Source organism: Melospiza georgiana, chromosome 1 (assembly GCF_028018845.1).
Source record: "Melospiza georgiana isolate bMelGeo1 chromosome 1, bMelGeo1.pri, whole genome shotgun sequence".
NCBI classification, from domain to species: Eukaryota; Metazoa; Chordata; class Aves; order Passeriformes; family Passerellidae; genus Melospiza; species Melospiza georgiana.
The window spans coordinates 36,676,472-36,701,151 of NC_080430.1; the positions used below are offsets into that span (position 1 = coordinate 36,676,472).

At 35.1% G+C, this 24,680-nt stretch overlaps 1 protein-coding gene across 7 annotated transcripts in view; it reads right to left on the minus strand.

The window, feature by feature from the left end:
• The window catches only part of TBC1D5 (TBC1 domain family member 5), a 316,832-nt gene that overhangs the window by 240,204 nt on the left and 51,948 nt on the right, over window positions 1-24,680 (minus strand). For 2 of the 7 annotated variants that reach the window (XM_058039422.1, XM_058039341.1), the window contains exon 3: window positions 6,507-6,661. The exons of the other annotated variants lie outside the window; for them this stretch is intronic. The gene's annotated coding sequence lies outside the window, so the exon portion shown is untranslated. The remainder of the gene's footprint in view (window positions 1-6,506; window positions 6,662-24,680) is intronic. 7 annotated transcript variants of the gene reach the window in all.

Here is a 24,680-nt window from a genome sequence, read left to right on the forward strand (position 1 = left end):
TTTATAGAACTAACCACAATTCCATTCTATGTTTACATTTCATTCACAAAAAAGTGTATTGAATAAGTTAAATGAACCTAGAAATACAGTTAGTCACTCACTATTCCTCTAGCTGGTTGCTATTCACCTAGAGCAGTTTCACACTATAAAATATTCTCAACTGCAGCACTAAATCATGATTACATATAACTAGATACTGATTCACAACTTCAACACTTTGCCACTTCCTTTGCTTTTGTCAAAACTTATTTTTTATGCAGCAAATATTTTAAAAAATTTTGATGCCAAAATCCAGGTGAAGGTATTGGATGATTTTCTGTTATAAAAACGAAACCAAACCAAACATGCCCAACCTCAAAACATTCCACCAAATTCCTACTGTTTTCAAGTAGCTATATTCATACTGAGAAACTCACTAACAGCCTGTTAATTCAGGAAAGTACTCCTTTACTTCCTGTAAGTTAAATACTTTCCAAAGTCCGAGTCTAAAAGACCAAAAAGAAACTAAGTGCAATCTGTGCTTTCAAAAGCAATGTGTAATTAAGGTCTTCCAACCATTTACTCAGGAAGAAATACTGTTGCTTCTGGATTTTAAATTAATTAAAATCACTTTCCTGTCAGATGGTATGAGTGTCTCCAAGTAAGACTGTCTTGATCTACTTTTTTGTTGGTACATTCTATGGGAACAATATATTCACTGAAAAAAGAGCATTTTCTTTCTTTTCTATTCCTTACTCCTCTCTGCCAAATGTCAGAGAATAATGATTTTTTTTTCCTCACACCCAGCTTGGATCCCACTATAAACTACACTTCTGCATTTTAAAATAATCTAGATTAATATGCCAAAGTAAGTTTAGAACATTTATAATACAGAGAAATTCTTGCACCTGATCCACAATTCCCTTGCAAAAGATGATAAATATTGCAAGTTTCAAGGTACAGGTAACCTTTTCTATAACTCTAAGGCATGTGTGCTGCTTAACAAAAATGATAAAACAACATTCAACCACTCCTTGTAAATCTTGTTGAACCATTCATATCAGAATCAACTCTTACTACATTAATGCTTATGAGGAAAGATCTTAGAGGATCAGGCATATAATATGCAGGAACCTACTGCAAAAGTTGGTGGCAAGATTTTAATTTTTTAAAAACTACAAATCTGTAGAAATTATACAAAAAGTTGCAAAGAAAGTGTTTAATATGAAGTTATGTAATGTATATCACTCAATGAAGCTTGAACAAAACCAGATGAAGCTGCTCAGAAAGTTATGAGTTTTATATAAGTTCCACATTAATTTATTCAAATATAACAGAGTGCTGATAATATACAATAACTTCTGCCCACCGTGGCTTCCATCACCTTAGAGAAATGCATAAAGGTCTATATTTACTACACGTATGTATTGAATAAATAGCACTAAGCAATGTGTTCAGGGTCTTAAATTACTAGGCAGTTGGTCATCACTGTCACTTCAATTTGGCTTTATTCATCTGCTTTCCATCAAATTACAAATGCTGGCCAGTCATAACAACGGAGAACTTCTGCTGCTTGCATTGCAGATCAGTCCCTAGTACAGGACTCCAACTGCACATGGCTGGCATCTACACTGGTACCTGTCAATATCCTTCAGTACATGTTTAGACACTTAAATCCATATAACTTAAAGAGCAAAACCCACTAAAATTCTGTGAACTTCCTTTAGAATTTGTCCTGGAAGCAAAGAATTCTGTAAGTCATACAGAATTTCTTCAGGAGGAGCAGAGGGAGAGAAAAGAGAGCCAAGGATAGCCATGAAATAGCATCCCTTCCCTTCAAGGGAAATTACAACCAATATTTTAGAAATTTTTTTTTGTCCTTAAAGCTTTACTGGAACATTAGCACAGCTCTAAACACATCAGAGACAACTGTCTGTGACTGTCACATCTATGGTAGGAGCATCACTTCAAATACACCACAATATCATTACAATCTTGGGTTTTTTAAACTACACCACTGGCAACCCAACTGTTTCTCCCTTCCATCATTTGCTTCATGCAAATTTTCTTAAGGCTGCCACTTTTAATCCTTTAAGAACAATTTTAATAAATCCTTTTTAACAAATTCTGATCAGCATTTATGATCATCTAAGGTAGCACTTATCTCTTACTGAAAACAAAACCAAACCAAAGCAAACCACAAATTAAAGTCTTTTGACCAGGCTCAATCAATACAACTTGTAACCACTGCAATGTCTCTGAAAAAGTTTAAAAGCCACAGAAAGCAGAATAAACATTATAAAATGGAAGTATGTAAGAGACATACAGAATTCTAAGCAGGTACAAAAAGTCAAGAAGCTGCTTTCCTCAAGTAGAACCACAGACTGGTTTGGGTTGGAAAGGATTGTCATGGGCAGAGACGTGGACGTCTACTAGATTAGGTTGCTTGAAGTCCTATCCGGCCTGGCCCTGAACACTTCCAAGGATGAGGCATCTGCATTTCCCTGGGCAACCTGCTTCCATATCTCAACAGCCTAATTGTTAAGAATTTCTTGCTTAGATTTCATCTAAATGTACCATCCTTTACTTATAGAGGCCTAAATCCCTAGAGGCCCTAGTATAAAGTCTCTCTCCACTTTTGTTATAAAGTCCACTTTAAAGTACTACAAGGCAGAAGTCAGTTCTTTCTTTGCACTGGCAAAGGTGGTTTTGTGGTTAAAATGAAGATGAACTACAAAGTAAGCCCCAAGCAGAATGAAAAATCTCTGCCAGAATCGGCTGGGCTCTGTCCATGAGCAGCTCAGGCTTCAGAGTCACGTTCCCCAAAAGGAGGCCCAGGAGGGAAATGAGGCAACATGCCAGGGGCAGGGGCAAGGGCAAGGGCCATGCAGTGCACAAAGACCACTGCCACAAAAAACTTGAACTAACAAAGATGTGAAGCAGTACCAAATTTTTCAGCTATAAAAGTAAGCAATCTAACATGGTACAAAGAGGAGAAACAAGAGGATGTCTGAAGACAATGGGCTAATAACACACACTACCACTACTCTTCACCTGGAGAATCAGAGAGCTACTGAAAATAAAGCTATGGTAATTACTAGTCTAGACTTGATATTATGTACCCTGAAGAGGAACTGATATAACCTGATTTTAGTGCTTTGCAAAATAACTCTCGATCCTGGACCTGTTCTTCCACTGTTTTGAAACTGCATGTCCTGCGAGTTTTCTACATCTGAGAAAAAAGTCCTTATCTTATGCATATCTTTCTTGAGCACATCTCTGCAATACAGCCACAAATTAAACACAAGCAAATGGACTACCAACCCTGTAGGAACAGCAACAACAGAAACTCTGCAATGAACTGGGTTGTTTGAATTGGTGCTGGAGTTTTAAAAATACTTATATGTTCTGTTCATACAGATGTGTGATGACCTCTATGAGCTGCATAACAGTGTAACAAATGGGTAATTCACTTGCTCCACAAAACACAGATTATTGTACTATTTAGGAAAAGATGCCATCTGTAATATAGTTGCAAATCACCAGTGCTTTTTAGACTAATAGATAGAGAAGTTTACTTAAATTTAAATTAACTGACAAATTATAACATGCCTATTCTAGAGTCTGTAAGACAATATATAAAATCACTTTAAGATTTTTTTCTTAGAAAGCACTGTATTTCAAATTATAAATGAATTATAAATTCCTGAAGTATTTAATTACCTGAGATATTTCATCTAAAAAAACCCCCAACATTCTGTTTTCTTGATGCTTTATAACCCAGTTTGTAAAACAAAGACTTTAGAACCAGGCTGCAAGCCAACAATTATCAACTATTATAAGGGATTTAACTACTCCCTAAGTCAAAGGAACTATTTTTAAAGACATATAGTATTTCAGTTTCTTTATAAATCATTTCAATGGTGAAACTTGTTTGACCAGTTTCAGTATTGTGTCAACATAAAATATCTGAAACCAGAAAATATTAAGTGAAACCAATCTCAGAGAACATTGGAAAAATTTCAAGCAGGGGAAACTACAGGAAATTTAGTAACTAGCATGCGTTTAAAAATATTCTGTCTTCAGAGAAATTATCTGTCTTAAATATAGGTTTAACAAATTAGAAATAATAAGTAAAGCACACTAAATGAGCATTATCACTTTTCCACCAAAGAATTCTTAACATGATTTAATTTGCAGTCAGAACAATCTACAGTATACCAGTCCTGAAACAACTGTGCCAAGCTTACTATGAAGCAAGCTCATAGATATATAATTTTAATAAGATTATAGACATCTGAAATACTAGGGCTCCTAAAATAGTGTTCTTTTCTATATTAGCAATATGCATTGCTTTCTTTAATGAAACTTCCATTTTATTGTTTTACCATTAAGAGCTGTAAGAGAGAAAATGGCCATTGACATTAGAGGGAAAACAGCCACGAACCAAACATCACTGTTTGGTAAATGAAGGGTGAAGGAAGAAAAAACCCATGCATTTTGGCAGTCTATTTTACTCACAAAATAAAATTGATTTTTCTTTCTTCCCTTCTCATTTTCCCTCATTAGCCAACAAGAACCATCAGATCTACTCACTACATACATGCTACTTTACTGCATGGCTAAGAAAATTAAGAGATTAAATGGAAGGTAAGAGCAGCAACCTCAGCTTCAAATTGCATCTCAAAGATCAACACTTGCCTGTAGTCTGGTCCACCACTGAACTAGCACAATACCTCTTTAACAAAGGAAAGATATATGGCAGGTTACATGGAAACCTCTGCTGTCTGAACTCTCCTTCACTAGCCTGAATGCTGCCTCCAACATTTGGAGTGAGAGACAAGGGAAGCTCACGCTGCTGAGCTTGGCTCACCTTGCAGGCACTACGAGGGAGAAGCTGAGTTTGTCAAAAACTTTAAGAAAGATCTCCCAGGTTTGTTCATGAGTATATAAAACTTGTCTTACATTAAATGTAACCAGAATATTCAAAAGCTTCTAAGGCAATTTTCAAGAACAGTTTTAACTCGTTTTTGAAAGACACATATTCTCTAGTAATAGGAAAGACAGTTATTTTAATTAGTTTTTCTAAGCAACAAAATAAAAAGACATTCCTAGAATTATGTAGATCAGTAAAATGAGTTCATTGTAATTACTTACTATAGTGTTATCATGTAATTTTTTAATTTCACAAAGTTGGATGCAATGGAAAATGCTCTTGATATAACCTACAAAAAGCAGTCTAAACACTTGGAAATGGTGAAATCATATAATCACACATGCACATACAAAAAGACGAGGCCACCAAAAGCACCAGTCTCTACTTCTCAACTCTATTTGACAGTTCCAAAATCCAGGCACACATCCAGAAGAACTTTCTGCCCCACGTCTGGTCAGTAAAGAAATTGAGGTTAACCTTTAATTTTTAATGTCACCTGCAGCCAGTGACTGCTTTTTCTAATTCAAGTGACAGATAAACAGCAAAACACTCCCAAGATGATACACAAAGCACCACATACCATAAGTGCATTTTTATTTTTATACCAACTCAATTTCTCAAATGGATAACCAATGTTCCTACTAATTTACATTAAGAATTGAGTGAGGCATGAAAATTGTTCTGATGCATAGGCTCTATTTCTTTAATGTACTGCATAGTGTTCTGTACTTTATTGCAACACTGGAAAAAACTAACTACACTTAAAAGGTACAGAAACTACATATCCAAGCTCATATAAGTCTTATAAAATCATTTCAGAAAGGAGTTTTAAATTATCCAGAGAATAGGAAGGAAAAGTAACTAATTAAAGGCACTGATGGAAGTCAGTAAAAGAAAAAAAAAGTGCCTATTAAAATGAGTTTACTGACCTTTAACTACTTGAACTAGTGTGTTTCTATAGACCAACACTAGAACTTTAAATCCACATTGCTAGGATTTCCAATTTATAATTTCTTTATACAAATCAATACTATCACCTTAACATTTGCAAGGTAATTCCAAACTAAACAGAGGGAATATGGCAAATTGAGGTAATATAGTCTAGCTATTTAAGGCCAAATTGGCAAGTCTTGAACAGTAAACACTGTATCATTACTAAACACTGCCATGTTGTTAATGTTAAGGAGAGGTTTAAATTAGAGAGTGAATTGCCCCTTCAGGTCGGGACTTAGGGCACATTATGGGAGAAAGCAAAGAAAAGCTCCCACTGACACGGCTTATGTTCCACCAGTTCTGTGGGAAGCAGACTGCAACACAGTTATCCGTCAGTTTTAAAACCAAATACTAGAGTCACTATTTTCACTTGTCTTTTAAAATTTAATGCAGCAAACTAAGCAGAAAAGAACCTCTATTTGTAAAATAAGATTTCTTTTGATAGAGAAATGGTAGGAAAATAGTTTTTGGACAACTGCAGGAGACATCACAAACATTTTTATAAATGTCAAATGTGTAACTATGGCATTAATGAAAATGAGGCAAAGTCAGTTTGGTTTTTTTTAAAAATACAAAAAAAAAAAACCAAAACACTCACATAGTGGCAGGTGTTTAAACACAAAGGAGACAGTTGTCTTCAGAAGGATATTCTCCACACTTATAACAGGCAAATAGCACTGGGATATGCCCTGGCCACCAGGAGCAATGAGGAAGCTGGAATGGCAGTTCTAGTACCAGACTTCTGGAATTGACCTTCGGAGGGAGAATAAATATACTTAGCGAAAAAAAAAAAGCCTAAGAATAGCTGGAGTTTTTTATTTGATCAAACAGCATTCAAGCTGAGGATTCAAGACATGAGGCACTGCATTTCTTCTGGACATTTCAATATAACAAAAAAGTGACTGAAACTGTCTTAAGTATTTTCAAGTCAAGTAAGTACCTTATTTCACATAATCATGTATCAGGAGAGATAGAAACAACATGTAAAGTAAATTCACGTGGTTTAATTTATTTATTTCTAAGATGACCATAATGGCAGATGGAGAACTCTAACAACTTGAACATTACGGAGACTTATTCAATATTCAACCTGAAATTTTTATCAACGTGTGATTCTTAGATATTTCTCAGCATTACTTCAATTTCCCCTCCTGTGAATGAACTTCTTAAAAACATGTTACAAATTTCCATAAATTGGTATTTTAGATCTATTTTTTAGAAAGTTATTCAATCATTATTGATAAGACCACAAGAAGCTGTATAGGGTTCAACAGCACACTACAGCTGGTTTCATACACACTAAAAATGTTGAAGGTTATGGTTCTAAGAAAAATTAAACAAATGAAACATCAGCAACTGATCAGTCATCCATCTTTCATTAACTCTCCTTTAACTGCTCAAATAATATGCAAAAAAAATTCAAACAAACCATCTTCAAAATATGCAGAATGTTTCAGCAACTGCGAGATGACATAAGCCTACTCATGGCAGGATAAAATTATATTTTAAAATAATTCTTCCTGTTACAAATATGCAAAGCTAATAGTGTTGAATTGGAAACATCATCTTCCCTTTTTGAAAAGGTGGTACTTTACTGTTTCTATAGTGTTTTCAACAGGAAATGTGAGAACACAAACCATCTAGACACATTTATATAAAAGTCCTAAATGACACTGATTTTGCAGGTAAATACCCAAATAGCTCCTGAAATCTGACCAATGTTGAAATCTGACAGCTGTAATATTACAGCGTTGCAATATTTAGAAACATGCCACAAAAAAGCATACCCACTTGAAAAAACAAAAATTAGGATTTTTAAGAAGAAATTCAATTAAAGGTAATTGTCTGGTCTTCAGTATATAAAACAGTTCCAACTGAATAGTGGGCTTAGGGGTTTTTTTTGTAATTTGGATTAGCATTCTAATTACCACACACTAGCACATAAATGTATTTTTATTCTAGAGCATACTTTGAGTTATTAAGTCTGGCATTAAATTTTGTAACAAGATGTAATATGTCTAATTCAAGAGGGCTTAGAGTATTCCTGTATTACTTATTAATATGTTAAGTGAATGTTTGGACAATTGATTTCAACTAGGTTTTGTGACTAAAACATGTGACAAAATACAATTTTCAAATTACATAGTCCATTTGTCATAACTACTGTTCTTTCTAATTTCTATAGGTGTTAACCAATTAAACAAAAAAAGCTACACTCACTAAATAAAGAACAGTAACCATTTCAGAATCTAAAATAAATCATCAGCATTAGCAAATGTGTCCATCCAGCCACTAGCAAAGCATCCTTTGCTGTTCTGCCTTCCCATTGCCTTCCTTTGCTTTTTATACCATCCTTCCTGCATTTCCACCCAAACTCTGTATGTGTATTTGCAGAGGACTTCCTACAGAGAGACCACAGTCTTGTACTGAAGCAACAATGAATAATAAGAAATGCATTGCTCAAGTATCACAAGTGGACCCAAATAGTGACTGGTTGGTTGAAAAAAATTAATATATTTAAGACACTAATCCTGTAAATTCCTACTGAAACTACAGAAACATCCCCGGCCAATGGCTTAAATAATGTTCATGTAGCAAAATAAATAGAAAATATTTCTGTGTGTAAGTTCTGAAAACAGAGGTGATGACAGTGTGTTTCACACCAGTTCAGCACAAAGATTTTTGTGTGATTCATAGAGTTTTGACAGTTTTTTCAATAAGTTAGACTGAAAAATGGTCTCTACGCCTGCACTGATGTTTTCTGAGATACAAACAAGTCACACTTAGGAGAATGGAAAAAGTATGACCTCCATTTGAACATTTGGCCTAGCTGAAATCAAAAGATGGACTTCCTGTGAATATGAAGAAAATTATCTCATAAAATGAAAAAAGATGAAGACATTAATAAGTTACCAGAGTAACTTATGAAACAGAATAGACTATTACATCAAGATTTTTATTACCATGACAAAAGATATAAAGGGTTTTTTTTCTTGAGAAGTAAGAAAAAGTAACTTTTTGACATGAGCTATTAGTAAACACAAACAGAATCTGCCTGTATTTTAGCAAAAGTGATGGCATCCTCATGTAGACAGCTCATTTTGAAGGATACCTACTAAACATTTCTGGAACCCACATGAGGACTGCATAAATCAATACCATCACAAATGCAGACCATCCGTCAGTTGTCTTGAACATCATTTACAACAAACAGTCTTCAATATATGAATAAGTCTTCAATATATGAATAACGTAAGGAAATAATGGTATTTCCTTACTTGCACAATTCCTCCATTCCCACATATGATGGAGGAAAGCAGGAATTCAGTATCATATGCTAGGAGAAGGTTCCTAGCAAGGAGAATTACTCCAATGTTTAAAGGAGTAGGTATCAGGAAGTGAGCACAGGTAATATCTGCCTTAAACCTCTAAAGGGAAGTGTTTAGGGAAGCTACTTTTTCAAGGTAACAAAACAGGTGCAATAGTACATACCTTTCAAAGAAGCATTTCTGCTTCCCATGCTCCACTAGTTACACAACCATGTTCTGCTTGGAAGACTGAGAACATGAAAACATCCCAATACTTTGGCACTTGCTCTCAGTAAGCCTTACCTCACTCTTTTTTCAAAATATATTAAACTAAATGGCAGGAGGAGGAAAAGGGGATGGGAACAAAGAAAAGAAACTAGTCTGATTTTACTATTGTCTGTTCCTCCTCCCTCAACACTGTCTCCATTAAAAAAATTTACAGAACTAAGAACACATGTAAGTAAACAAATTATCTTGATATTTCACTATTTTAGTAAATACATTTGATTAATTTCTCATCAAGATTCAATGGTATTTCAAAGATTTATGCCGAAGGATTCAAATCTGAATTCTTTTCACATAGTCTCTCTCAAAGTACATAAATTTTAAATTGGACTTTAATTTCAAATAGGCATGTCCTGCTTTTTTGACACCGGTCCATCATAATACAGAATTAAAACCCAAAAATACTAATATTGACATCAAGATGCAATGAAAGTATTTTAAGAAGAACAATTCCTTTAAAAACAGAATATGTGACATGTTTAAAGTATGGAATTTGGTCACTGAAGAGAGTCCCACTTTCGCATTGCTTCTCAGGTACACACAAAAGAGCATTCTAAGATGCCAGAAGCCAAGAAAGATATTCACTTGTACAGGTCTATTAAATCTGTGAATGCAAGAGCTACTGCATTTCACAGTCTATTATTTATATGACAGAATGAAGATCTGAAAACATGAAATATAGCCTTAAATTATTCACTTATTCTTTTCACAAAAGGAGAAACCGTCAATCTAACACTAAAAGACTTCAAGCATATTTCTAAAGGTTTCATGAAAATTGCCTTATTTATCAAAACTTTATTCCCTCCGTTTGTTCATTAAATACTGTAGCTTTGCATTAAGGTCAAGCAGTGTCAACCAATTACTGTTGTTGGAAAAGTCCTACTTCCTTAATACTCAAAGAAACCATGGTATATAGTGAATTATTTTAATAGGCAAACCGAACACTGTTTATCCAAAGTATATTTCAACCATAAAAACATATTTTAAGGGTTTCTATCAACAATCAATTATAGTACTATTTATTATCACAGCAACATTAAGCATGATTCTTTGTCTGCTTAAATGCCAACTTTAAAAAATATACATCTATTTTAGCATATTCAGCAACATTCTGTTCTTAGCTCATAATAAAGGAAAGTAACAAAAATTAAGTGACCTATAAAGCAAACTGAAAGGTAAAAGATAAAACACTGAATTTTAAAGAGACAGTAAAAATTGGTATAAACAATTCTTCTGTTCTCATTCTCCGTTGGTGGGCAAGAGGGCTCAGCTTATATGACAGACCTGAAAAAAAATCCACCCTGCTTTCACTGCTCCTAATTTTGTAGCTTTATATCGGGGTGAAATTCTCCATCTTGCAATATACAAGAGAAAGTGGTCACACACAAATTTATTAAACACGAAGAAAAGGCCACTCATAGGCCATCCTACCTAATATCAAAGTCAAAGTCATTCAGGATAAAAGGACTTCCTTAATATGTTTTGATTCAACAGCAGAGGACAAAGTCCCCCATGTCCTACCTCAATCTTCTACCTGACCCATTTTAATGGCCTGCAGTCCAAAAGGCTACAATGATGATTTTACTATGTAATCACCTCTACTTTTACATTTCAGAAAAGCAAAATTTTGGATGTCATTTTTTTTTGGAACTGACCTGTTTATTGCCATTCCACCTAGTAGATAAGCTGCGGCAAAGGAACACAATATTCTGATGGTAACCTTTGAAATCTTACTACTATGAGACTAACTGTGCCTTTCTGAAGTTACAAAACATGCAAAAGCAAAGAAAATTTCTTCTACATATCCTGTCAGCTTGTCTCACTGGGAAAAATGTCATCATCCATGTCCTGTACCAGTGATCAATGAGACCTACAGTGATACAAGACACACATGCCATTGCTACGAACAAGGAAAGGAAATAAAGTAACAAAAGGAATTTAAAAAAACCAAAAAACACCAACCTGAAAAGTCTTGCTGAAATTATAGAGAAAGACATAACATCTGTTGTCTCATTATCTCTAAAAGATCAGAATAAAGGAAATCAAAAGAAGTAGAAAAGAAAAAAACCAATCAACCAAACTTAGAACAAGTCCTCTCCAGTCTCCCCTCAGGGGGCCCAAGTTACACCTTCAAGTTACAATCTACCAGTGAAACCTGAAAAGATTCCAGAACCTAATATTGCACAAACAAATTTCAAGAAGATAAAAGAACATAGAGAAAAAAAAAATTGATCCCTTCAAACTCATCTGAATGACTTCACTGCTAACTGGGTTCATGGATGGGAGGTATCAGTAGATGTGATACAAACTTCAGATTAGAGAGATTTTAAACATGTTCTGCACTGTTTCTGCCATATATAACAAAATACTGTCCAGACATAATCATTATAACGTGGACACAAATACTATTGAAATCAGGGAGCAATTGCTCTAAAAAGAATATTTTTACCAGCTCTCTCAAACCATATACATATATTACAAATATTACTCAGAGACATTTGTTTGATCTGTTTCTATCTGGTGTTTTCATAACAATCCTAGTGACCCCAAGTAGTATTTTTAAAATCAGCAGATAATAGGATGTTGGTAGAAAACAGTAGCACCTCAAAGGAAAGATTTCCAAACGCTTTTGAAAAATGGAAGATATAGTCAGAAATCAATAGACAAATCAAAAGTGCTACCTTTATAAAAGGCACATCATAGATATGAACAAAAAATGGACCACCAGTAAACCATTACATAGGGTATCAATGAAGAGAGAAGAATACAAATAAAAAGAGTAAATTTTGTTAGATTTTTGAAAAACACATCTCAATGAAAGACACTGGAAGCACACAAAGTGCATATGGCTGGGTGTGTGCACAAGTGGTAGCACACATGGCAGCACCTGCATTGAACAACTGAAAATTACTTTTCCATCTCTTCTGTACTTTATACATCATAATTCTTAGAAGATGTAGGCAAACTGTGGAAAGTCAATGGGAGCATGACTTCAAGGAGTGCTGGGGTATGACACAAACTGAAGCTTCTCAGGAAAGGTTTGAGCAATGTGCACTTGATCCTGCTGCAGGACAGACTGAGAAGTGGCAATCTGTCACCTTCAGGCAATACAGTTCTTCAATGCCAGTCCATCTACCACAGCCAACTACAGTAAGACACTGAAGAAAAAGGAGAAGTGTTTCGGCACATCTTCAGCAGCTTAAGTTCCCTCTGATTTATCTCTTACCTTCAGATTTCCATATACAAACCCATCACTTCCCTTGCTAACAGACAGGTGGACAGGAGATTATTACTCTGCATAGTTGTTTTTAAATTTCTTTGTCATGAGCCAATAGTAGATTGAGAATATCTGTGCGTAACTTTTCCTGTTTCATCATTCTTTGGCTAAAATGACGTAGCATTTCATGTAAAAGAAGCATCACTGATTATTTTTATTAATGCATTACATGTGTGTTCTTAAAAGGAGGATGAACACATGAAAACCTAACACACAAATAGTAGAAAGAAATTATATCCTGAACTGCACAGCATGAAAAAAAAACTTTTTTGGAAGACCTCCTTTCTTTGTCCTGGCTTCTTCAGCCACTTCATGGATAGCTCTTAAAAATTCCCTAACTCCTGTCCTGTAATAACAATCAAAAATTGTTTGAAAAATCAAAGTGGCATGCTAACCAACAGCTCTTCTGTGAATGACAGAACAATCTTCAGCTTTAAGGAACATTTCATATGAGTATGATGGATCAGAAGAAACATATCTTCTGTATGGATGAAAGACAGTGAGAGAATAAACTCTGCTTTTCTAGATCCATCAGCTCTACTGGATAACACTAGCCAGCAGTGGGAGATATGGAGGTGGGTTGTAAGATAAGGAACAGGCTAGAGGCAAGAGCTGTTATAATTATAGCGGGGAACACAGAATTTGTTAAAGGAAGTCTACTGTATAATTACATTTGAAAATTTAGCAAGATGCCCAGAGGCTGGCTTGCAGCTGTCAGGAACTGGTAACGCTGGAGTTCTGCTCAGGAGAAAACCACCACTGCACAGAAGCACACCTCCACCTCCCTGCAGTTGAGCCAGCTTTGATAGGGCAAAAGAATGACTTCAGCTAAAATTAGTAAAGTTACACAATACATGAGATTATACCTATTCTCAGTAAAAAGTGCTCAGAGATTGGGGATTATTTTAAAGGAAATTAAATTGTTTTGATAATACATTAAATATGTTTTTTGAATGAGCGTCAATGACAGTACTTTTTAAAATTGCATCTTTAATAACAGTTAAATTCTGACTTTTTAAAATGATATTAATTCATAATTAAACTAACCTCATCTCTGCATACAAAGTCATAGTTTTCTCTTTGGCCTATTTGTCCCAATAAAATGAAAACAAATGAGTGAAGCACAGACAAAATGCAAGAATAAAAATAAACCTGTATACTTGTTTTTTCCTTGGATTTAGAGCTGAAGAGATGTTACTGCTGAGACACAAGTAGCAAGCTACAAACACACAAATTGGTAATCTGTAGACAAAGTGATCAAGTATGAAACAACTAAGCCATTCCTAATAAAAATAAAGAAATAGGATTGAACAATTAATAAAAGCTCTTTTTATATGAAATTATTGATTCTACATTAAAAAGTATAATCCACTAATTCAGATATTAGCAAACGAAGTGCTGTGCATGCTGGAAAACATCACCAACTGTATTCCTGGTGTTTATGTAAAACACATCTAGATAAAAATTGAGCAAGAACCATACTACAAAATGAATTTGACTATATAAAATTATGTTGTTATATTAACGCCACAAGAAAATAAAAAGCTCTGGAAGACAGATCAGAGTCCACAAGCCTACACCGTAAGTTTAAATCAAAACTTACAGCAGAATTATTTCTAAATGCTGTAAAAACTGCTTCTTTTATTTGAGATCTAGGCCTTTGTAAGAAATTTAAGTATATTTGTCTAATTGGCATTATGGACTGTAAAGAGAGAAAACTGATGGTCATTTCAGCTTTATTAAACTTGCTACTGCTTCCAGAGTGAAGAAAATGCATACATTCTCTAATCATGTCTAAGTGTTGAATTCTGAAGTGCAGACAGCTCATCAACTAGTCCATATTTGCTCCATTAGCAAAAAGATATCTTTTTTTGATGCCCCATTATTAAAACTGGTATAAATACTTCAGATGTCTTTGCTATAGAAAGGTAGAAATATTTTCTAAATATAGGCTTTGCTCACTTAGAAAAATGTTCTCAACATAAGACTGAACAAAAAAATTTTTTTTTTGGTGCATCAAGTCTGCCTTTTGCTCAGTGCAACAGGACTGCAGCAGGACTGGGATTCGCTATCTACACTTTGTATAAAAATAGAGGAGGAAAACAATCCAAGAAATCAGTTATTTTATACAAATTTTCTCTCCTCTTTTTTTTTTGTTACACTTTTCATTTTACAAAGGTGGACAACTGACAGATAATAATTTCAATAAAAGAGGGATTCCTATTGAACATACATAGTTTCAGTTTTGTTTGACTATTACAGAAAATTAACCTTTAAAATTTAACATATTCCTTAGCTTTAATTTTAAAATTCAAATATAGTCACTTGAAAAATTCCAGTCCTGGAAAGGCATATAAATTAAACTTAAGAACTGGCTTTTTATTAATGAGAAACTAAAACTCATTTTGAAAGAAATTTCAGGACTACAGTATGGATTTCAGAGAGTGACCCACTTTTTATTTCAATTTTTTTTTTCAAGGTGGTCTAATTACAAATATTCTGAGCCTTGGTCAATTCTGGTTGCACAGATATTGCAAATATAAAATAAAAATGTCAGGCTTCATATTGATTTCTCCTACTTTAAGCATAAGCTTCCTATGTTGACTTTTGTCATATTCATCTATATTACATTATATAATGCAGCTTTAAGGAATGCAATGATCCGTTCAGGAATGTACAGAGAAGAACTCATTCTTTCATCTAAAATATTACTGTAAAAGAACAAAAGCATTTTTGTGCAATAGTTACCCTTATGTATCAACAATTCCACAGTAAAATGTAAGAAAACAAACTACATTATATTGTTGATTGTAGCATGTTCTTGTTGTTCTGGACAAAAAAAATAAAAAAGCCTTTAAACTTCTGAATATTGATTTTGAAAGAAAAAGAATATCTTAAATGGAATCCTGTAGGTTCTAGCATGCAAGCAAAAAAATCCATAAATCTAAGGGGCTTTTTTTAACAGGAAAAAAGCAGCCAAACATAAAAACAAAACATAAGAATGAAAAGTCAGTGTGATCTTCTTTGCTGATACATAATGCAAAATGAACAGAGCTCAAAACACACATTTTTCAAGATATGAACCTTCTAAGCACAGAATGGAAGTAAAATTTTCCAATGTGATTGAAAAGTGCTCATTCCCCAGTCCAGCTGTGCTTTCACAGGTAGCTCCACTTCCTCTGCAACATGAGGTTCCCACCATCACAAGCATGGTGTGAATTCCATAGGGCTTTAACTCACAGGGATTTACAATGCTACACCTTCAACCAAAAGGCAGCTTGCTATATCTGTGCTAAAACTGTTTTGGACTCCTCTCCTATCTGTACATACATGTAAGAGATTATCCTGTCCTGTAGATTATAACTCTTTTGAGAAAGATCATTGTCCAGTTTATGTTTTAGCTGAAGAGATGTGATTTCTGATGCTCTTATCACTAGCTGCATCCATAACATACAGTAATTTGTATTTTCAGCCTTTCTTATTTGAACTTACCTATGTATCTGCCCACGGAAACAAGCAATTTTCAAAAAAAGTTGCACAGCATAACTTACTGGAGTTTTAAAATGTATGACCATTTGTATAAGATTCAGGTTATCCATCCATACAAAGGCAGACTTTTAACATAATGTTATTTAAAATGGGAATAAAATAGCCTATTTTTTCTAAACTTGCTTTCAAGTATTTTAAATAGTTTGCCTCTATTCTTCTACTAATAAAACAGGGGATGTCAAAGAGCATATAAAATTTTCTAAATTAAGGAAAGAAAACCTAGAATGCACATTATACGTAAGTGGTAATAGGCAGAGACAACTTCACTAGGCTGTGACATATGACATGTGGTAGACTATTATCATAATAAATGGGAAAAGTAGGTGAGATTCTGTCAACAGCAAGGTAAGAAGAAATGCATCTTCATCAGAATGACAAACATATCTGCCTTTAACAAACACAGGTCAAACAAAAATCCAGATATCTATGAATTAAATATTTCCACTTTATTTAACCCCTTTTCTTTTGGATTTTAACAATTTAATTGAAGCACATCTACATTTATCTGAGATATTTATTTATGTAATTTAATTTCAATTTAGTGAGGATAAATTATACTTACTAATAATCAATGGCTAAAAACTCACAAGAAACAGCCTATTATTTTTCACACTTTTATAAATAATTTTAACTATGCCAAATAGTAATTTAATGATTCTCAAACAACAAAATAAATACACTGTATACATCAATCTGCAACTCTTTTTGGTACAACCATCACACAGATGTTAAATTAGCTTCACCTCTGCAGCTGACCAGCTGAATGGCAACACTACTAATCTGGGGATCATACTAGGTATTTGACAGTATGTGTGACCTACAAAAAAAAACTTCATATAAGAGAAAGAAGAGGGAAATAGTAACTTAGTGAAAGTAGGTCATGTTCCCACAAACCATGTTTTTCGTGGTCCGTTTTTCTCCATGCTTTATTCTTTAATTCCATGTCATCAGATGACAATAAATGAAAAGAACCATCATAAAATTCTTATTCCATGGAGACTGAAAATTGTCATTGGGTGCTTTAAAAAAACCTTAGAATATTGCCTTTTTATTTGTGACTAAAAGCAAGACCTAATTTGTACTTAGTCTTTTCAAAATTAGATATACACCTGCAAAGTAAAATTTCCTAGATTACAACAATTTTCTGCATATAAAAAAGTAACAGAGGTTTGAAGCTCACCAAGTGAACAGTTAAGTCACAAAGCAATGATGGGATTTTGTAAGCATCATGGATGGAATAATCTGGTTAAGTAAATGAAAGAGGGTTTTTTGTTTTGTTTTTTTTTTACTTGTTTTTGATATGAAAAAAAACTTGAAAAAGCAAATTGCCAAGAGGTACTGAAATATAAAATATTAGAAGAAAGATGGTGGAAGAAAAGGCAGAATATTATTATTGCATTCCATTTCCTTGATATTGTGTTAGTTTTGGGATCTTTCCAACATCGTGCTGGAAAAGACAGTCTGAACGATCATATTTACTCTTCAACCACTCTAAAGAAATTAATGAGTGACTTGGTCATGTATTTTCAGACTTCAGTACAAGCTGACGGCATTAAGATACCAGAGAGATGGATTTGGCAACTGTCTCTATCTCATGTGTACTCTCACTTCATGACTATTTTCTCTTGTAACACATAAATGAGAATGCTTGAAATTAAGGAAAGAAACCACAAAAATTTTGCCATTTCTGTACACTCTAATAAATGCATGACAGTTTAATTCTGATTTAAGTCTGTCTGACAGGAGACAGATATCCCATTCTGGCCCAGTACCTGCCTTCCTCCAGAAGAAAGGCTTCTGCCACAAAGTAACTTGTGTGAAACCTCTTCTGTTCACTGACAAAGAGCTTGGAAACATAAACCTGTCTAAACTTCTCCAAGCATAAGATGGAGCATGAAGAAAGATGGAGTAAGGCAGCTAATATGTCCAAAGGAAGATATGTTAGGGAAGTGATTTCCTTTTACACCAGTTGAATGGCTAACCCATTTTGTGGAGCTGAAATTCTGTTCTCATAGCAATTTAATTGTTTTTAAATCAAATACCAGAAGCATCTGGAATATAAAATAAATAACTTCTGTTTTTTCTTCAACACAAATCCAAATAAATGCAGAGAGACTTGCAAAAGAACTTAATGGAGGAGGGTGGAGACATTTAACACTGCATGAAGCGGGAGTGGGCATGATGCCAGTGAACAAGGGCTTAGATTCCACTCCTGATGGTAGACCATGACACCCATTCTCCAGAAAGCTGGGCAAGTCAGTCTGCTGGAAATGGAGAGAACGGCACTCGTACATAGGAAGTTCTACTTTGGTTTCTGTTGTATAGCACAGTTGTAATAGGAAAAGTAGATTATAAAGGGACTTGACACATTGCTCTACCTATTTACTGGACTGAACTTGGCTAAGTGCATACAGCTCTTCCACTCAGCAATGAAAGAAGAAAAAAGTGAACAAACAAAAGTCAGCAACACTGGTAGTTGGCTTACCACAATTTCAATTCATAGTTCTGTGGTTTTAAATTTTGTTCATGCCCAAAACTGAAATAAGAAGAGTATCTACTGAACATTACCATCAACATATACAGCTTTCATAACTTCGTTAGAGACTCCTCATAACCAGTTAGGGACTACTTCACAAATCATGTCTTAACTGAAAAAATGCATCAACTTGCTTTGCTAATCTGACCATCTTTAGTAACAGAACTGGTATTCAAAACAGCAGCTATACTGAGCTCAAGAAGATTTTCTAATAAAAATTATAATTAAATACAGCAGACTTCAGAAAAGTGAGAAATAAGAAAAGTCACAATCACTAACTGTTAGAGATATAGGAGAAACTAAAGTAAGATACAGAATTAAATTGATGTGATGGTGTATTTCAATATATTTCATGCATTCTTTTTGATTTTACAATCCAAATACCAAAACAGGTAACTCAAGCTTTATCCACAGAATTTATACAGAATTATTAAAACATTACTGTTTGATAAATAAAAATATAATCCAATCATTTATGCTAGAAAGCGTCAATTCAAGCTCATCTACTTTTAGGGGAAAAAAAAACCATAAATGAAAAAACAACAGGAGACCACATGTGCCTTTTTTGTTGACTCCTTAGTGTAAGCTTACAATTGATAACGTAAACTTGAAGAACCTGGAAATTCAATCACAACAATCTAAATGACCAGTTAATAGCCAAAAAAATAATAGATCTAGCACAGATTTTACTCTATGGCATAAAGTTGTTGACAATACATTTCTCAATAAAGAAAAATTGAATTATAGCCTTAGGGTGGTTTAATTTGGTACAAATTTTGAATAATGTTATATACATTTCCAAAGCAGATGCTAAGAGACTCTACAAGGACACTCAGCTCAATCAGAAGCCAGATTAAAGTTCCATCTGGAATGAAACAGTTCCACAGCTCTATTACAATTAGCAGAGTCACCAATGTCAGGCTCAAAAGTTAGGCAATGTAAAACTCTTTCTCTTCAAAATACAGCTATTTTGAAGAGAAAAACCAAGTGCTTCACACAACTTTAAAACAGACTTTTTAAGTACTCACAAACTTGTCTTTTGTAGTCAGGATGAAAACTGTCATTCTTCTTATTATGGTAATATCAATCACAAATACTATGCAGACACAACAATTTCCTATCACCTCTCCCATTGCATGAATGTAGCATTAGAAGTCACAAATGTTCAAATAGCTGCAATACTCAAAATATCAGCAGGCTGAGAATTGCAGAGAGCAAAATTCAAGACTGATTTCAAATTGCCCTGATGTCTGCATTCCCAATTTCCAGAGTTCTTGTTATGAAATAAAGCATCCTCCCAACACGGCATGCTGAAGAACTGCACTGAAGTGACCCATCTTTAGTCAAAATAAGAACAGAATTACCTGTGAGACTTAATGGCTAAAAGTGAAAGCCTGATTCTTCAGACAAATATTCAGTGTAATGGGGTTTTCCTAGATTTAAGGAAAAATCAAGCTTCAACCCAAGTTTACAAAAGAAAAGCATCCTTTCAAACATAATTCAGTAAATGGTAGCTGACACAAAGTAAAAAACATGTTAAAGATAGAAAAAAATATGCCACATGGCCTTAAATTTACTATTTTACCATTTAAATAAATAGTGCACCACAGAAATAAGCAAGAAGTTGGAAATCAAATGCCCACATCTCACATCTCTTTCTCCCCAAATAAATTCACAGTGGATACAGAGCAATACAGACTCATAAAAAATCACATCTCATTACACACGTTTTCATCAAGAACATCTTGGTTAAAGAGCATATTTCTATTTTTCCAGTTCCCAGTTACATTAATCAGCCTGATTTCTACTGTCAAACAGTAAACTGCTAAGTCTGAAAATATCTACAATGACAATATCTAGGTAAGAGCAAAGTTGAGAAATAACTGCAGCCACTGTTCAGTTAGCAGCCTATACTGTTCTGCAATGAAGCAAATTCCAGCTTCCAAAGAGAACAGCAAGAGTCACAATTTTATATTTAGTACCTTTAATTAGTGTTTAAATACTATCCAATAATGTCCACATCTGAAATTTAATCTTCTTAATCTTTAGAGAGAAAAATTAACAATCTGGAGCAACAATACAACTTTGTCCTTAGTCTGACTCTGTTGTTATTTCTGCAAACAGCGCACAAGAGAACTATTGCCAACACCATGCAGCAGGATGGAGGCCTTTAAGAGGCATTTGAAAACAGGAAAGACTAGCTGAAATTTAAGTATAGAAGCAAAATATCAAAATTAAGATCAATGCAACCTGATCAGTGCCATTGACAGAACATTGGCTTTTTAAGGCACTGGTCAACAAGAGTGTCCAAGGCTGCTGGCTACACCAAAAAGGGCCAAGGGTGTCCACAAACTTCAGCAGTGATGAAACCACAGTGAAATGACCACTGCATTTCAGCTCCACACATGAACATAGTGGGCCATCACAACAGGCAGCTTCCCTCTTAGTTAACAGGTTTTCTGAAAGATCAACGAATAAAATAGCATCCAAAAGTTAACTGACAGAAAGTAAAGATTGTAACTAAAACATACGTCTCAAATCCCTGTCTGGGGACACACCACAAGCCTAGGGATTCCTTCCAACAGCACAGATCCTGGTCATCAGATAACTAGAGTGACACAGTATGATGCACAGGTCTCAAAAGGTTACTCGAAGAATTATCCTTCTCAATGCTGAGCACATAAAGCCTAACTGAGACCAGCCACATATATAAGGTTTTTGCAACAATAATGGAACTATTTTGCTCATTCTCACAAGTAGTAATCACCTATGCTTTCAATCTTCAGTATGTTTTTTTATGAAGGTCTGTCTGGGCTGCAGTGTAAAGATTTCCAAATAGAATTCATCATCTCTGACTCTCATCACAGAGTCATAAACTTCCATATCTCTGGACATAAATAGTGCAGCAACGGAAGAATCTTTCCTTCTTCCTTCAAACACTCAGCAATCTAACACTGAGCAAACACAACCAGAAGAAGTTAACTTCCCAGTATCACACAACCTGTACCCAAGCAAGTAATGAAATTACTTGACATAGGCCAAATATAAGTGTATTTAATTTCAAATCAAGAAAGGGACTGAAAGCACTTAGCAGCATGTCTGAATTATCTTTGTAAAAAGCAAAAACACTTTCACTCTTCTGTGTATCTCAACAGCTGTGGACCTATGATGAACTCTCACCTTTAAAAGATGTGACACAAGGTCTGGTTACTGAAGTAGAATGATCTGCATAATTCTGGCAGAAAACTCTGAACAATTCCCACCAGTTCTTTGCCTGTGAAATTTCTGAAGTATCATTTCTTTTTCTGCACCTTCTCAAGAGCTATATGCAGCTGTTTTGAGACTTGCTAAGTGACACAGGCATAGGATCAGCAAGGTTCCAATGCACCACTCTAAATGCCTGTTCTGCCACAACCTTGAAGTAGCTGGACAAAGCCACCTCATGGACAAACATCTGGCTAATGTAATCCGGTGAAGAGATGGATAAGAGATGGTCAAAAAAACTCAACAACTGAAAATATAATTTAAATAATGTTCACAGTTCACCAATCTACTCTGTAGCTTAGCAACACTTATATTCTTTGTTGATGCTAACCTGGTATTTGGCAGCATCTGCAGAAAAAACACTTATCACCACTTCTGTTAGCTGGAAAACTCTACTCCATTCTAGCAATGACTAAAAGTTACTCAATTATTCATATCTTCATCATCACTCAGCTGCAGCATATTTCAGGATCAAGGCATAAAATTGTGGGTTTGAGCTCTCTCTTCTGTGTACTTGCTTGACTTTGGTTAAATAACTACCCAGAGTTCCATGGGGAAGAAAATTTACTGTGATCAGAAAGAAAAAAGTCTTTCACACGAAGGACAAAACTTTCTTGGAGGTTGGTCCAAGAACTCAAAACAAACATTCCTACCAGGAGCAACCACCACAATCAACTGTAAGTCCAAAGTCCTTTTCTTGCTCTTGCTCTCCTACACATCAAAACATTTTTAAACACTTAGCACAAAACAAGATTCTCTTTTGTTAATACTTATTTCCTTGAAGCAGACTGATAGAACACAGCACAGCTGAAGCTTCATCACCAAACACTACAATGGGTGATGAGATCATTGGACCTCAGCAGAGAGGCAAGATCCCCCCTACTGTACCTCAGTACTAGATTTGTCTGCCAACAGCTCCCATGCTGTTACTAACAGAGCTTTACCCCTCTTTTTATAACATGTACTTCTCAGTGTTGCTCCAGAAGAAGCAAACACTAAAAAGCTGACAATCATCTTCACACATGAACAACTGCTCATTGGCAAATACCTTTACTGTGCTTTCTGGATACCTGCCTTAAATGACAGAGACGATGGATTTGAAAACTGGTCTAATGTTGAAGATAAAAGGTTGTATCCTTTTTTTTTCCTCAGTTCTATTTTCTGTGTTCTGTAGCTTGTTAGACAAAATTGCTTTGAACAGCTGATTGCACTGTATACACAGCAGTCTTCCTAAATCTTAAGGCAGAAACATAACAAAGAATTTCAGTATATTAGGTATGTATGAACTCCCATGCTTGAATCAAGGCTAGCAATCTTTGGAATTTTTTTCCACCTATACTCCTCTCACAGCTCTTAAAATAGTTTCCAGTAAATGCCCTGTAAAGGATGTGAGGCTTAGTAGCTCTAAAATTTATCACTATTTTCAACAGCAAAGAAAAAAAGGATTGAATATTGGGGAATACTTCCTAAACTAATTTTATTAGAGAAGAAAGTGCACTACATAAATATTTACAGAAGTGATACAACGGTCATTAAATCAATATTTTAATCACTTTATGTAGTTTGATTCAACAAATCAACATTTTCATCAGCAATTTGGAATTGACACTCATCATTTTTTAAGAAAAATAGGGATACTGTTCTTTACACTGCCTTAAGTACGCAGATTACCTTAATGACATTATTCTACTGTGCAGTACACAAAGACAGATTACTACTTATTTGTTGGAGGAAAGCTCTTTTATGTCACTTTTTTTTCTGTACAAGCATGTAAGATGATTAAAGAGCAATCCTAAGGAGTCAGAATAATAGAATCCTAGAAATATTTAGGTTGGAAAATATCTTTAAGATCATCAAGGCCATTCCCTCTTGTCCTAGTGCTTGTTCCCTGGGAGAAGTGAGAGACCTCCACCTGGATACAACCATCCTTTCAGGTAGTTGTAGAAAGCAATAAACTCACAAGGCCTTTTCTCAAAGCTAAATAACCCCAGCTCCTTCTGCTGCTCATCAGATTTGTGCTCCAGACCAACTTCATTGCCCTACTCTAGCACACAGACATGCTCCAGCACCTCGGTGTCTTTCTTGCACTCCTGGGGCCAGAACTGGACACAGGACTCAAGATGTGCCCTCATCAGTGCCCAGTAGAGGAGAACAATCACTGCCCTGCTCCTGCTGGCCACACTACTCCTGATACAGGCCAGGCTGCCAGTGGCCTTTTTGGCCACCAGGGCACACACTGGCTCATGTTCAGCTGCTGTAAACCAGCATCCCCAGGTCCTTTTCTACTGGGCAGCTTTCCAGCCACCCTGCCTCAGCCTGTAGCACTGCCTGGGGATGATGTGACTCAGGGACAGAACCTGGCACTTGGCCCTGTTGAACTCAGACCATTGGCCTTGGCCCATCCATTGAGCTTGTCCAGATGTCCCTACAGAGGCTTCCTACCCTCCAGCATTCTCCCCCAACATCTGCAAAATGACTGGAGAACACCACTTGTTACTGGCTGCCAGCTGGATGCAACTCTATTCACCACCACTTTCTGGATGGATGGCTCAT